The following is an 11044-nucleotide window of genomic DNA, read 5'->3' as shown; positions in this document are numbered from 1 at the left end:
GTGTGTGGAGAAAGAGAGAAATTTATTCTGTTAAGGTCTTTGACTCTAGGGAACCCTAATACAACTATCATAAAAGCCATAAGGGCATAGAGAAGCTGTGGGATTACAGGAAGCTCTGAGGGGGAGGCAGAAAAGGGAGCAGGACAATAAAGGGTCAGAAAAGCCCAGTCGGGGTCTAAGGAAACCTCAGGTTTACACCTCTGAGGGTAGGAGAAATGGGGTCAGAGCTGTAAAGACTGTGACTGGGGGTACATCCGTCTCCAAGAGTACCAGAGGGGTGCCAGATGCTCATTGTCCACTTCTGACTCAGGTTCACACAGACCAAAGGGGAAATTTAGTTTATTACCCTTGGTAGATGAGGTGCCATGAGATGGTGAGTTGGAAGGTGAGTCTATTGTGGGCGAACTGGAGATGAGAGAGAGGGTCCCAGTGTGGCTCAGATCCCAAGAAGGAACACAGGCACCAGGAGAGCCGATCAGCATCATCACAGCAATGCAAGGTTTTCCAGCACAAGGACATCTTGGCAGTTAGGAGGCAAGGAATATCATGTAATCAAACCATGTAATCTCACACAACGGATTCATTGGATAGAACAGGAGGGGAAGGCTTTTATAAGGCTCTTGGAGCATGTGTTGTGAATTTAGTGAGAAAGTATGAAAGACCCCCGAGGGATGCCTTCCTTCGGGAGAGACCCCGTGCCCAAGGATCAGTCGAGACCACTCGTAAGGATGCAAACAGCAAGAGGTTTTATTCGGATACACAGGTACCTGGGGCGACAAAGTCTCTCGGAGGACTTGCGCGCCGTCAGGCTGAGGCGAGGGGTTTTTATAGGAGAGCAAAAGCGCGGGTACAGAAGCAAGATGCATGGTTACAGGAATTCCATTGGTCAATTCAAATAAGGCCCTTAGCTCATGCTGGGTGGCAAATTCTTGGCCTTTCACCTAAATAACAAGGAGGGGGTTGCCCGGGGGCTTTCTGTTCTCCTTATCTCTTCCTCCTTCCCCTAGCTGGAGACCAGATATCTGATTGTAGATATCCTGATTCATCCTTCCTCCTTCCCCTGGCTGGAGACCAGATGTCTGACTCATGACAAGCCCTGACTTGTTTATTTCTTAGGCCTTGCAATATGGCATTACTGCTACTAGCATCCAGAGTGATATTTTCTTCTTTTTCTTCTTCAAGTATAAGATAGAAACATTGGTTGGGCCAGGCGGTGGTGGCACACACCTTTAATCTCAGCATTTGGGAGGCAGAGGTTGGTGAATCCCTGTGAGTTCAAGGCCAGCCTGGTCTACAAGAGCTGGTTCCAGAACAGCCTTCTGTTACACAGGGAAACCCTGTCTCAAACCCCCCCCCAAAAAAAGAAACATTGGTTGGCCTTCCATGCTGAGTCATGGGTGGTGGGGTGGTGGGGTGGGGATTTCCAAATCTCTGAGCTCTAGGTCAAACCCAGGACAGCGTGTTTTTCCTTTGGCCGTTGCCTTGGTCTTGAGATCAAGTCAGAGTCAAGGTGTTTTATTTCTGGCTCTTCTTCACTACAGTTATGTCTCCAGCTAGAGGGCTACACTGTGCTGCAGCAGTTGGTACAAAAGAGGTACATGCATTTAACTCATAATCTTGTACAGTGATTCCCCCAGGTTGTATGACTAATGAGCAGCATCATTGAGACCCAAGGCTCAAAGGCACAGGAACTGCATATGACAAGAACTATGACCTCCGCCCCTTTCATTCTTTAAATTGAATCCTAATCAGGCAGAAAGAGCAGCAGGTAGCTCAGTAGGATTGGTTTTTAAAGAGAAAAATGGGAAAGTTCATGATAAGATGAGTTGATAAGTTGATAAGTCCTGGGTGGTCAGCTTCAGGAATGAGTCAGGCATGAGGAAGTGGCCAAATGAGTCTAGTGTGAAGGCTAGTGGTTTAGCAAATGGGGGATGATGGAACAGGACCCATGCCATATTTGCCATGTGTGTGCCTGTTAGAGCCCTTCAGCATCCATCCATCCATCCATCCATCCACCCATCCATCTACCATCTATCACCTGTCAATCACATATCTATCTAACTATCTACTATCTGTCTATCCATCTGTCTTCATCATCATCTACATAGTTTTCTTTTCTTGGGTTGAGATAAATCTCTTGTTGGGTGGTGATGGCACCCACCTTTAATCTCAGCTTGGGAAGCAGAGACAGGCGGATCTTTGTGATTTCCAGAGCCTGGTCTACAGACTCCAAAGCTACAGAGAAACCCTATTTCTTCCTTCCTTCCTTCCTCCCTTCCTTCCTTCCTTCCTTCCTTCCTTCCTTCCTTCCTTCCTTCCTTCCTCTCTTTCTTTCTTAGTATATGCCTACAGGCCAGAAGGGGGAACCAGACCTCCTTACAGATGGTTGTGAGCCACCATGTGGTTGCTGGGACTTGAACTAAGGAAGAGCAGGCAATGCTCGTAACCGCTGAGCCATCTCTCCAGCCCCGAGAAACCCTATTTTTAAAGAGCGAGAGACAGAGAGCGAGAGCGAGCAAGAGAGAGAGAGAGAGAGAGAGAGAGAAGAAGAAGAAGAAGAAGAAGAAGAAGAAGAAGAAGAAGAAGAAGAAGAAGAAGAAGAAGAAGAAGAAGGGGAGGATGTATCTCTGGCTGTCCTGAAGCTAGGTAGGCCAGGCTGGATTCATTCACTCACAGAGATCTTCCTTCTTCTCTCTCCCAAATGCTGGGTTTAAAGGTGAAAGACCCCTGAATTGGGTGTCCTCCCCTTGCAGACCCCGAAACCAAGACCAGTCCACTGGATGCAAATGCAAGAGGTACTTTATTATTCGCACAGGCGCCTAGCGGATGCTCCAGCCTTTGGGTGACTGAGCGCCGGGCTAGGTTCGGGGCTGATTATATAGGGTTGGGGGAAGCAAGAAGCGGGCTTACAGAAGCAGATGCATGGTTACAGAGTTATCATTGGTCATTTCAGATAAGGCGATGGCGCCAGGTCAGGGACAGGGCACATGGAAAGCAGATAAGGCTCATTTTAGCACTGTCTGGGCTTTCTGTTCCCTTCTATCGTCCTGTTGGCCAAGGGCTGGCCTCCAGGTGCCTGACCACAGATATCCTGTTTTTTTTCCTCAGTAGGGGCCCATCTGTCCTCAGATATCCTGTTTTTCTCCTCAGTAGGGGCCCATTTGGCCTCAGGGAACAGCTTGACCTGGTTTGGACTATTGCTGCAATGGAAGTTCCCCCCAAGCAGGCGGGTGGGGGTCTTTCAAAGGAATGCTCCGCTAAGCCCCAGAGAGAGTGCATTTCTTTCGCGTACTTCATAGAAAATGTTGCCATCCCATCTCAAGATCACTGCTTATGAGATGCTCATCAGCTTATCTTCACAGAATTACAACTTGTCTGAACTGCAAGTCTCAGCCCCATCCCAATTGATTGAACCCGTTATATTTCCGCCCGCGAGTTTTTTTTTTTTTTTTTTTTTCCTTCAGAAATCCTCCAGGTGATTCTGGTGCAAATTCCAGGTGCAGGGCGAGGCTTCTTCACTCTTCCCATCAGACTGCAGAGACTGCAGAAGCCGTATCTGTCTGGCACTAGGACCGTGGCCCTGGCGCAGACGCCCGGGGGCGGAGCGCAGAGCCTGCTGAACCCGCCCAGACGGAGGCCGCCACCGGAGCTCGGCGCGTTTCGCGCTCGGCGGAGGCCTCGATCCGTGCTGCAGGCGAGTGAGCACCCGCGGAAGCGGCAGGTCTGCTGCGAGCGGGCTTTTGTTCTTTGCTCGGGGCTCGGGCTGGGTCTCGGTCACCTCGGTCTCTGCCGAGGGGCGCCGCCAGCATTCCAGCAGCCCTTTGGGGTCTCGGTGCGGGTGTGCGGTCTGCGGTTGTTGGCCTGACGTAGCGGGCGGGCTTGTTGCAGCTTCACGTTCCTTCCTGTCTCGGAAGGAGAAGCAGAGCTTTGTTTTGCTTTTCGGTTTCTTTCTGGTTCGTCTTCCGCGCCCCCACACCGCCTCCGCCCCTGCGACCCAGCGGCATTACCTTGCGCTCCGCCCAGGCCTGGGCGAGCGCCGCGGCCCGCAGCATCTCGGAAGCAGTTTGCATTTGTGGTACTTCGAGTGCTTTCCTAGAAAAATGAAAAAGCAGGTGAAGTGTGTGAGCTTGGCGTGCATTCCAATAGTCCAGCAGCAGAACTTGTGTGGGCATTTAAATAGTCTGCTAAATATGTTACGTGTAAGGGAAACCTTAAGTTTGTTTCTTGTTAACATGCTAAGATCTAAGTAACTGCTTCCCTAAGCCCCAGTCGGATTCTCTTTTACCAACCCCCCCCCAAAAATGCAAATGAAGTATTTTTGCTTTGGAATTATAGGACAATCGTGGAGTTGGAGACGTGCACTTGAATTCTAGTGGCAGGAAGTATTTTGAGACTAGCCTAGTTTAGTGTTTTTTTTTTTTTTTTTTTAGCATAACTAGTACCAATTCAGTAAATTTAGTATGCTTTCAGTACCATTGAGAGGAAGATAGATTGGCCTTTAATCTTAAAGACGTTTCTTGCTTTTCCTAGGGTCAAAGACGTGAACACACTCCGTGTGGAAGAGACTAAAAGGTAAAATTGTATTTACAGGTAAGTCTGTGCTTTAAAAAGCCTGTCTGGTTCTACCTGATAACTAGTCACATTTTACCATGGAGTAATTTGTTTTGAAATAAAATGTTGAATCAATACTGGTTAAACCTACAAAACGTGGCCTGTCATGGTTTGCATGCCTTTAATTGCAGCATTTAGGACGCCAAAGCATGCAGATCTCTGAGTTCGAGGCCAGCCTGGTCTGCAGATCGAGGCAGGTCAGCCGGAACTCCATAGAGAAACCCTGTCTCTAAAAACCAGGTAATAGCTGACATGACCCTATCTAAAGCACATAGGGTTTTCGTTCCCCTCCCAGGCCAGGTGACTGACCATAAATCTCCTGTTTTGCAGCCTGGTGAGGCTGCCCTCGCCCCCTGACCTCAGATATCCTGCCAGATATCTGACCATAAATCTCCTGTTTTGCAGCCTGGTGAGGCTGCCCTCGTCCTGACCTTCCATTATTCCCATTTGTTTGTGAAAGAGCCTTGCAGAATGGCGTTACTGCAGCCAAAGCTGGGTCGGGGTCTTACAAAGCTTTTCCCTCTTATAGGCAGTTCAACGTTTTCATTTAAATTAATAATGGGTGTACTTTGCATATTAAACCCATCTCTTGTGGCCTAGGCTGGCCTTGAACTAGGTGTCTTGGTGGGGGGGGGGAACTCCTCTGGATCCTTCCGGTTTTCCTGAAGCTGGGATTAGATTTGCATTCCTTAATCACAGCTTTTTGAAGTCCAAATTGCTCAATGAATCCCTTGGCTACAGTAATCTTGCCCTAGGTTTTTTTTTTTTTTTCCTTTTACCTATTTGATTAGTTCTTCTCTTTTACATTATCAGTGCCATGATTTTAGGAACTCAGCTGCTTAGGGAGTTGTAATCTTGTGAAAGTTTAGTAAGGATAAACTTGAAGCATCATTGTTTTTAGCAGGCTTCTCTTCCCATTTCTTTGGAAACAAATACCTGTAAAACAAAGTTGGAAGCTTTCAGTTTGAGGTAAAGCAAGAATTTTTACCGACTCTGTCTATAGAAATGCAAATTAAATGCAAACTAAAAACCTTAAGACCTTGAAGAATTCTGATTTTTTTTTTCCCCCTGAGGCAGCTTTGCTGCTCTTAAAATTCGTTGTGTGCTAAATGAAGTTGGAAGTTGTAAATGAAAGAGGTAGGTAGAGTGGACCTAGTGAGATACAATCTCAAGTGAGATTAGAACTGTCTTGATTGCTCTCTTTGAGCTCTGCTATTCTCTGCCTTGGGTTCTTACCCACCCTGGACCAAGAAATCACAAAATCAGTTTATTTTCGAATGAAGTAAAATGTATAAATTGAGAGAAACAGGGTCAATTAGAAATCAAACAAATGTTGCTTCAAAGTAAAGGAATTTTTTAAAAATATTTATTTATTATGTATACAATATTCTGTCTGTGTGTATGTCTGCAGGTTAGAAGAGGGCACCAGACCTCATTACAGATGGTGTGAGCCATCATGTGGTTGCCGGGAATTGAACTCAGGACCTTTGGAAGAGCAGGCAATGCTCTTAACCACTGAGCCATCTCTCCATCCTAGTAAAGGAATTTTTTTAAAAAGAGGAACAATGAGGTGAAATAACTAGTTTTGAGCAATTTTGATTGGTCTTGCTAGTTATTTAGAATGAATTTAAATAGATGCAGGCAGTCTTTCATACTACTGAGGTCAGTGTGACTGGTTGGCACTTGAGTGCAGGTGCACTTGGAGTCCAGAAGAGGGTGTCAGACCCCCAGGAGATGGAGTTAAAAATGATTATGAGCTGCCTGAAATAGGTGCTAGGAAGTTGGGTGTTCTGTAAGATTTTGTTTGCTGATGGTTGTTTTCTAATTTCCTTTTTGTCCCTCCTTCCCATTTTGGTTATTTGAAATAGTCTCTGGCTGTCCTGGATCTCATTTCCTGAGTACTGGGATTAAAGGTGTGTGCCACCGTTCCCGGTTCCTTAAAGTTGTCTTTAATGCTACTGTCAATAGAATAACTTTCTCAGCTTCTGGCTTAATTGTGTAGAAATGTATTTTTTCTTTTTCTATCATTTTTTTTCTTTCATTGACACAATTCCTTATGTAGCCCAGATTGCCCTCAAGTTCATGAACTTCCTGATTCTCTCTTAGAGTGGTACAAGCATCACTTTAGTAATAGTATATGTTACTATATTTAGCTGGTTTTATGATTGATCTTGTATATGTGACCTAGTCAAGCTAGTAGTTTATTTTTGAGACAAGGTGTCATGTACCTGGGGTTTGTCTTAAACTCACTATGTAGTAAGGATGGTTCTCCTTCTTATCTCTACCTTCCAAGTGGTAGAATTACAGACATGAACTGTCATGCTTTTTTCAAACTTAGTTTTCTTAAAAATTTATTTATTTATTATGTGTATAGCATTCTGTCTGATGTATGCCTGTAGGCCAGAAGAGGAAGCCAGATCTTATTATAGATGGTTATGAGCCATCATGTGGTTGCTGGGAATTGAACTCAGGACCTCTGGAAGAGCAGGCAGTGCCCTTATCCTCTGAGCTGTCTCTTCAGCCCCAATCAAACTTAGTTTTTAATTTACTTTTTAGAACAAATTTATTTTGATTTCCTATATAGAGAATGATATTTTCTACAAATAGATAACATTCTTTTATCTGGAAATTGAGAGTTAACTTTCATCCACTTTGGATGCTTTATTATTTATAACTGCCACGAACAGAATACCTAGTAAATGTTGAGTAGAAGTGGTAAGACTGGGCATCCTCTCTCTTAATGTCACTCTTAGGACATTAAATATAGCCGTGGTTATTAGTGCTCACACATTGATTGTATGGAGATTTTTGATTGTGGTTTTTTTTTGAATCTTCATTCTCCTTGTACTCAGGACAGTTATTCAGGGATACTACTAGTAGACCATCTTTGTTCTTTTGGCCCAGGGATAGCAATGCATGTACATACAGAGGCCCATCTCCTTTCTGGCCAATACCTGGAGTGCTCTGGGGGATTACTTCTTGAAGCCCCTTCCTATGAATATTGTTGGTGTACTCTTGGATCTGCCACTTCAGTTGGTGGCAGTTCCCCACTACCCTTCTTTGTTGGCACCATTTTCTTGGGCTCAAGTTGGAAGAAAGGGCAAGTTGGGGATTATTATTTTTTTCTTTTTGGTTTTTCAAGACAGAGTTTCTCTGTAGCTTTGAAGTCTGTCTTGGAACTAGCTGTTGTAGACCAGACTGGCCTCGAACTCACAGAGATCCGCCTGCCTCTGCCTCCTGAGTGCTGTGATTAGAGGTGTGCACCACCACTGCCCTACCTTTTATTTTTTTTTTTAAATTGGGGATATTTTAAATAAGCTTTCTCTGTACTTTTTGAAATCATCTTATTTTCATCCTTTTTGACTCTTTCATTGATTCTGCATTAATTTGGGTTATGTGGTCAATTTAGGATTACTAGGGTGCTACATATTTAATATGCACTTAGTTACTTGATTGCATTATTTTTTTTCTTGAGGGGTTTTATGTCTGTATTTGTGTGAGGCTGTCTTCATTTGGTTCAGGGTAAAGGTAATATTGGCTTCACATAATTCAGCAGGGTGGATTTCCCTGTCCACTGTGTAAAACTGATATTAAACCTTTGTCCTTTGTATCCCACTGGTGCTGTTGTATTGGGATGTGCTGGAATCTCTTTTCCTTCCTTCCTTCCTTCCTTCCTTCCTTCCTTCCTTCCTTCCTTCCTTTTTTCTTTCTTTCATTCTTTCTTCTTTCTTTTTTGACACTGTTTCTCTGTGTAGCCCTGATTGTCCTGGAACTTACTCTGTGAACCATATTGACCTCGAACTCCCAGAGCTCTCCTGACCTCTACCTCCTTGATGCTGGGATTATAGGCAGAAGCCAACTACCAGTCTGAGGTGCTGGAATCTTTAGGAGGTAGGACATACTAGAGGCAGTAAGTCATTGGGTGTGTCTTTAGGAACTGCCGTGTCTTGACCCCTTTCCATATTCCTTTCTGCTTCCTGTGGTTTTGTACTTTATGAGTTTGAGCTATTGTGATAGACTTCACTATAAGCCCAAATAGCAGAGCCTGCCAGTCATGAGCTGCAACTCTTCAAAACCATGAGCCAAGATAAACATTTTCTTTCTATAGCCTTTTCTGATTTGGAACTTGGTATGTAGACCAGGTTGACCTCCAATTCATAGAATTCTTCCTCAGTGCTGGGTTAATTAATGTCTTTATGGTTGAATCAATTCTGGTTATACTGTCTCTTCACTGTTGGTAGTCACTTGTTTATATTCCCTTACAACCAAGGGTTGTAAGGTTGGTGTTGTTCCTATTTTGTTCTTGATTTCACCATTCAAATATTTTCATGGTCAGTCCAGTAAAGGCATTGGTCTTGAACTTTTCTAAGAACTAGCTTATGGTTCTGTTGCCTTTTCTATTTCTGTATTCTTACTTAGAGATTTTGATAGCAGAAGGTAATAAAATAGGACCTGGTGTGGTGGCGCCTGCCTTTAATCCCAGCACTAGGGAGGCAGAGGCAGGAGGATCCTGTGATTTTGAGGCTCTCCTGGTCTGCAGAGTGAGTTCCAGGATAGGCTCCAAAGCTACACAGAATAACTCCGTCTCAAAAAACCAAAAGAAGAAAAAAAATGGAAGCTATAAGATACCCATAGAGAATGTCCTTGAAGGTGACATAGTAGCAGGCCTTGACTTTCTGAAAGCAGGATGGAAAAAAGCAGCCTGGTGGTGCTGGTGCACGCCTTTAATCCCATCACTTAGGAGGCAGAGGCAGGTGGATCTTTGTGAGTTCAAGGCTAGCCTGGTCTATAAGAACTAGTTCCAGGACAGGTTACAAAGCCACAAAGAAACCCCCTCTTGAAAAAAGAGGAGGAGGAGGAGGAGGAGGAGGAGGAGGAGGAGGAAGAAGAAGAAGAAGAAGAAGAAGAAGAAGAAGAAGAAGAAGAAGAAGAAGAAGAAGAAGAAGAAGAAGAAGAAGAAGAAGAAGAAGAAAGCAGGATGGATGTGCTTTTTGCAGACAACAGAGACACATAGTCACAACAACCATTTGTGACCTTTAAAAAATAAAGGGCCATCACTCAGGGCCAGAGTGATGGCTCAGAGGTTAATAGTACCTGCTAGTGTTGGAGAGGGCCTGTGCTGGTTTCCCAGCATTTAGACAATGACTAACAACTGCCTGGCTGTGACTTCAGTTATAGGGTATCTAATGACCTTCTCACCTCTGTGAGCAATCCACACACTTACATGTAAGTAAAAAACTCATACACATAATAAAAATAAACCCTTAAAAAATTAAAGGTTTGAGAGAATATTTTTATATATGTTAAATTAATAACACAGCTCACTTAGAAATGATAGTATGACCTTACATACTAGCATTAATATTTTTCAACCCCCCCATAAGATGGAGCTTTCTTTTTTCTCTTTTTTTTTTTTGTAAATCTTGCTAATAGTTGGCTTATTACAAAATAGTTGAGCAAGGCATGATGGTGCATGCTTCTAATTCCAACACCTGGGAGACAGATTCAGGTAGAGCTCTGAGTTTGAGTCTAGCCTGGGGATATAATGTCAGTTCTAAGCTATCCATAGCTATGTAATAAGACCCTGTCTCAAAACACACACACACAGCACTGGTTTGTTCTTCATTACCTTCTCTCCCCTCCCCTCCCCTCCCCTCCCCTCCCCTCCCTTCCCCTCCCCTCCCCTCTCAGACTGAGGCCTATGGATCACAAAGACTAGCCTCTGCTATGTAATGAGTTGTTGGTAGCTTAGGCTAGGCATCATAACTGAAATTTATTGTTCGCTGTGGGACTAAAGACTAACTCCTATAAGTCCTGACAAGTTTGTGTATTTAAATTCTATTTGACCTGGACCAGCAGTCATTCTTCAGTAACAGGTTCCTGAGAAGGAGAATGAGGGGATGAAAAATAAAGAAGACCGGAAAATTGAGGTTTGGGGGTCTTACACAAATTATGTTTTATGCCAAACACATTTTTTTTTCCTAGACCTAAAATTTTTTAAGTAAAACATCAGTCTTAAAAACCTTCATACTGTCAGTAATAAATGTGTAAACAAATAAAGAATAATACAAAATAATTATTCTTAGTACAGTACACTGCAATTTTAAATCTTAGATATTGTGAGTTTTGTCTTTTGTTTATTGACAAAAGCATATGAAGAATACCTTGAACGGTGATTGACTTCTTATGTAATCTCTCTGTAAGTGAAAGACTCCTGTGGGCGTCTTCCTTCGGGAGAGACCCCGTGCCCAAAGATCAGTCGAAAACACGCAGCCGGATGCAAACAGCAAGAGGTTTATTCGAATACACAGGTACCTGGGGCGACAAAGTCACTCGGAGGACTTGCGCCCCGTCTGGCTGGAGCGAGGGGTTTTTATAGGAGAGCAAAAGCGAGGTTTACAGAAGCAAAATGCGGGGTGGTAAATTCTTAACC

At 44.0% G+C, this 11044-nt stretch overlaps 1 protein-coding gene across 17 annotated transcripts in view; it reads left to right on the top strand.

Moving 5' to 3' along the window:
- The first annotated feature begins 3604 nt into the window (after positions 1 to 3604).
- Resf1 (retroelement silencing factor 1) overlaps positions 3605 to 11044 on the top strand; it is a 38096-nt gene continuing 30656 nt past the window's right edge. For 3 of the 17 annotated variants that reach the window (XM_048432740.3, XM_048432738.3, XM_087903928.1), the window contains exons 1-2: positions 3760 to 4112; positions 4531 to 4590. The gene's annotated coding sequence lies outside the window, so the exon portion shown is untranslated. Of the gene's footprint in view, positions 3722 to 3759; positions 4113 to 4530; positions 4591 to 11044 lie in introns of those variants that run through there. The other 14 variants (XM_087903925.1, XM_087903934.1, XM_087903933.1 and 11 more) reach the window with 11 other exon arrangements.

This window comes from Myodes glareolus, chromosome 3 (assembly GCF_982192425.1).
Source record: "Myodes glareolus chromosome 3, mMyoGla1.1, whole genome shotgun sequence".
NCBI classification, from domain to species: Eukaryota; Metazoa; Chordata; class Mammalia; order Rodentia; family Cricetidae; genus Myodes; species Myodes glareolus.
The sequence above is the reverse complement of the archived record's forward strand: the minus strand, read 5'-3'. Positions and strand labels throughout refer to the sequence as shown.